This window comes from Lycium ferocissimum, chromosome 5 (assembly GCF_029784015.1).
Source record: "Lycium ferocissimum isolate CSIRO_LF1 chromosome 5, AGI_CSIRO_Lferr_CH_V1, whole genome shotgun sequence".
Classification (NCBI taxonomy): Eukaryota; Viridiplantae; Streptophyta; class Magnoliopsida; order Solanales; family Solanaceae; genus Lycium; species Lycium ferocissimum.
Window position 1 is genome coordinate 53899226 of NC_081346.1, and position 5317 is coordinate 53904542.

Genomic DNA, 5317 nt, shown 5'->3' on the forward strand with positions numbered 1-5317 from the left:
GAAATTCATAACACAATGCATACCGATACACCGGCTTACATACCAAGTTTAAAACGGACCTCTAGTACACACGACCCCCCGTCCGCAAAGTCTCTAACATAACTTCGGACACCATACAACACACTCGACCCGGCAAAAAGATCTCGTGAGAAGTGGAGCTCGCTAATCTAGCCGGAACATCTTCTCGCTAACATCATCTCGCTCATCTCAGGTACCGCGCGTACGAAACGCAGCCCCCCCCCGAAGAAAGGGGGGTCATTTTAATATGTACCGAGTATGCAAAGCGTAAAAAATACATAAAACGAAATAAAGTGTACCCAACGCGAGCATAATAGTCCAAGTACCACCGTACTCTCCGACGTCAAGTCATACATACACAAATCATACACGCATACCGCGGCCAGGAACCCCGCGGTTAATATCACGAATATATAAATATACACACACACATGCATACATACCGCGGAATCCGGTCCGTATGTCACGACCCCGCGGTCAAGTATCCAGACAATATCACACATACACATGCCGCGGCCAAGTATCCAATGTCATGGCACAGCCATGTCAAGTATCCAACGGACAATATCACACATACTGCCCGGGACTCGGCGAAAGAGGTAATAACAATACACACGAGCGAGTAATCGTAAGTAGTTATACAAATATAATCTCTTTTATTACAAACTCAACAAAACAACCAAAGCACACCATTTCTTAAAACCAAGACAATAGTTAAATTAGGTTCTTTTTCAACATTATTCGAAAACATGTTAATAGCAAACAAACAATTTAATTACCTTCCAAAATCCGATGACCAAATATATTTATTATCATTATAAGTACGAAACAAGTTTTAGGTTTATTGAATTAGTATACAATAATTACAATCTTTTGAAATCGTTTTTATGTGTCAAAATGTATTATCAAACGTAGTAAAGTAGTTAAAACCATTATCTATAGCAATCGGAGCAATAGTTGAAAGTTTTCTTTTCAAAACCACACAAGTATACCAAACAGGGCGACATTGGGAGATCTCGGGATGCGTAGGCCCCACCTCAGGTCGAGCCGAGGCGGCTGACATAATTTTGCAAGCAATAGGCTCCCTACAGCCATCCACAGAAGTTTCGGAGCGATCCAGATACGTTTACAACAGTTACAAAGGTTTAAGCGTTCCTTTGATCAAATATAAGGATTATGATTCAATCGCGCCGAATGAATAGTATGCAAAATCAAACTCGCTTTCCGAGAGCGGAATTATCCCCGAGGTTCCGATCTTAGCCTAGTAGGGCTAGGACATGCCAAAAGAAGGAAAGGCAAGCTTTTACATACCCGAACCGCGCCTTACGCCGCCAAATCTCAATTCTCGTTTCGTCCAAAAACGCAAATGGTCATCTTTACCGCTTACTATTCATGCAAGTTAACAGCTCAACTTTGGTTAAGCATTTGACTACCGAAATTCCTAAAGACCTCCCCTATAAATATGACACCCCCGAGATTCAACTCGCTCAAAATATCAACAACAACCAAACAACAACACCTACAACCACAATAAGCACAATACAATCCGCAACTAGTCTTCTTCTTACCTAATGCAATCGCTTCCAAACCAACTTTACACTTTCAAGTCAATATCAATATTTCCATATTCACACACTAACTTAAGATCATACAAACATAGGCCAAAAAATATTCCAAGCCATTTATCCAATATTCAATAATTTCATCAATTCCATTTCACCCAAAAGTCTTCATATATAACAAAACCATCAAACACATTTTCTACTTACGAATTCATGATCAACAACATCTATCCATACTTTAACAACTTCATTTTCCATAATGTCATAAAATCACACTAAAATAACATAACCTTCTACAATCCATTTTATTGCCAACTTAAACCATTTAGCCCTCATTTACATCATAAGGATCACAACAACACCACTAACACCTTAAACAAGATTAATCCATGCATTTACCATATCATTCTCTTAAATACAAATTTTTCATTAATCATACAACGACCTCCAAACAGCCCGCAACCTTCATAACATCAATTTCATTCATTAAACTTCATTTTATCACATGGAATTCATGTCGACGACAACCAAAATACTAGATAACATTACCTCATTTCTTGCCTACCAAACAGCCCCTAGTTCACGACCACTCCTCAACTTACACTATTCCATAGGTTTCATTCATTTTCTACACATCACAACAACACATAAACATGTTGAATTCAATTACTCTCCACTCCTACACAACACACACATATGCACGGCCAAACACCAACCTCTCGGCCTCAACTTCACATGCAACTCTTTCATGAATTTCATCCATTTTAACATACTACAACACCTATAAATCATCTATAACACCTAAAAGAAAAAGGTTGAACCATACCTTCTTCATCCCACTTCATGCTTCGGCTTAGGACAAGGTTTTGCAAGAACAAGAGTTTGGCTTGATTCAACAACTACTTCGTGTTGTTTAGCACCTTCCAAAGAGTAGAAAACATGGAAGAAAATAATTTTTCTTCATCAAACTCTCATGGTCAAACTCAAGCCACTCATGGCCGTATACACCTCACCTCTCTTTCTCAAAGTTTCTTGATTTTTCTCTCAAGTGAAAAGATGAAGAATGAGATGACAAAGTCATCTTTTATTTGCATATTATGGCCATCCATGTGGCCATGGCCCACCCCTAGGTGGCCGGCCACATGGCCCCTTAAACTTCCTTTTTTTTTTTTCACATAATAGCCAACTTTCCATATTTCTTTTGGTCCCAAATTCTTCCAACTTTCATGAAATATGAATTTCCCATAACTCCACTTTTAGCCTCAAATTCCTTAATATTTCCATCCAACATAATTCATAAGCAACTTATGTCTTGAAACGGAGTCGGAAAAATAGCCTTGTTCTCAACTCGTCGCAAACAACTTAAAATATTCCGACGTACAAGTACGGGGTATAACAATGATGTTGTTTGTTATGGAAATTAGCATGCATGATTCCGCCTCAAGAGGCAAGCAGTTACAGTTATCTTTCTTTCTTATGCTTTCTATATTTCCTTATTATGTTACCATATATGCCTTACATACTTTCGTACACTGTTCGTACTGACGTCCTTTTCTTTTATGGACGCTGTGTTCGTGCCCAGAGGTAGACAGGGAGACGGCGCAGACGCTTAGGAGCTTACTCAACGGATTTGCAGGAGCACTCTACTACTCCGGAATTGCCACTTCTTCATACATCCTTTTGTGTATATACATTGGGGCATGGCGGGGTCCTGTCCCGTCCCTATAATTTTAGTTTTCAGTTAGAGACTCGTAGATACCTATGTGTGGGTTATAGATGTTATGAGACTTCTTCAGTATATATGTTGTATATCATTTGTAGCCTTATGGGCCTATGTTATAAACATGTTTTGGGAGATATTTGGAGGCTGTTTCATGATTAGTCTCGTGTTGAGAATGATGTGTGTTCAGACTAAGTATGATAGATAACATGATGAGCGGTGCACGGTAGTCAGCTTCGAGTACCCGTCATGGCCCACTAGTTGGGTCGTGACAATCTTAGAGTGGTTGAAGCTATCAAAGCAGATGGTGGAGATAGCCTGCTTAGTCTCAATCCATAATTTTTGGAAGAAGACAGGGTGAAGTCCATCAGGTCCGCGTGTTTCGAGAGGTTTAAACGAATGCAATGCCCCGTGGAATTCATCCCAATCTAGGGTTCTGCTAAGGGTGTGAGAGTCAGCTTGGGTAAGAGCATTGGGGGGGTCTGTGGGAAAGGAGGAGGGGTCTGCTAGTGAGGAGATCAGTAGTGTAGGTGTCCTCGAAGTGTTGAAGGATGATATGAGAAATGTGGACTGTATCATAAGTCTAGTTTCCTACCAAGTCAGTAAGGCCAAGGATCCTGTTCTTCCTATGTCTTTGGATTGTGGATAAGTGGAAGAATTTAGTGTTGGCGTCCCCATTATTTAGCCACTGAACCCTAGATTTAAGTTTCCAGAAATCTTCTTCTTCCTTTAGGGTATTGTTATATTTTAAGATGAGGTGCTCTTCCAGGTCATAGTGGTAATTGCCTTTGCAATGGGGGTCCATTTTTTGCAGTCCCTCTATTCTTGTAAGAAGGTCCCTTTTTCTTTTGAAAATGTTTCCAAAAGTTTATTTATTCCATTCGGTCACATGTTTGGTAAAGTTGGTCAGGGCGGGTGAGTAGATAGAATTAGGGTGCCAGTGTTGATTTACAACATATTTGAAGTCAGGGTGTCTAAGCCACATGGTTTTAAAACAGAAGATGTTAGTAGGTTTACTAATTGGTTTGTCGGTGTTAAGAAGGATAGGGCAATGGTCAGAGTACGTAAGAGGTAAATGAGTAACAGCGTTGTCAGGAAAAAGCGTTAGCCAGTCAGGATTGACTAGGAACCTTTCTAGACATTCTAGAATAATGCGGCTCCTACTATTGCGCTTATTAGTACAAGTATACTTACTACCTATGAATCCTAGGTCGACCATATCAATACTGTTTAAACAGTCCAAAAAAGCATTAGCTCTAGGTAAATTAATGGGGTTTCCCCCAAATTTTTCATTGGACAAAGTAAGTTCATTAAAGTCCCCACATAATAGCCAAGGCACAGGGTGTTGTCGACCTACGGCGGACATATTATTCCAAAGTACTTTCCTATTAGCAAAAGTAGTACTAGCATAGACCAATGAGAGCATCCATTTTTTAGAGTTAAGGCTTACCTGGATGTTGACATGGATCCCCTGGTCGGTGATAGCAACATGGTTGACTACAAGCTGGTCACTTTTCCATATAAAAGCTACTCCACCCGAATATCCATTTGCACTGATTTCATAAGAGTCAGTAAATTTAACCAGATTTACCAATACCGCATGGTCCCTTGTGCGTTTCTCTGTTAAGCAGATAACATTGGGGTTGTGCCATTCGACGATTGCTTTGAAGTTTCTTTGAAAATCTTGATTGTTACAGCCCCTACAATTCCATAAAAGAATCTTCATCTGGGGATTGTTTGGGCTGATGGAACCACTCCCTTGAGTCAGTGACATTTCTAGATGGGCTAATAAAGGATGTGCTGGTGTCTTCATCAATGGCAGGTCTTCGATGGTTAAGGTTGGTATCAGCAAGATCCTATATTTGTGGAGCAGAGTCTAGGGATAAGTCCTAATGTTCATTGCTACTCGTAGAGTCTCCAGTGGGATGGGTCAAGGAACTTTCTTTCCTCATTTTCGTGTAGCGTCATTGATAGTGATTCAAGCAACTCCACACTCTGCACAATCTAAGCGAAGATG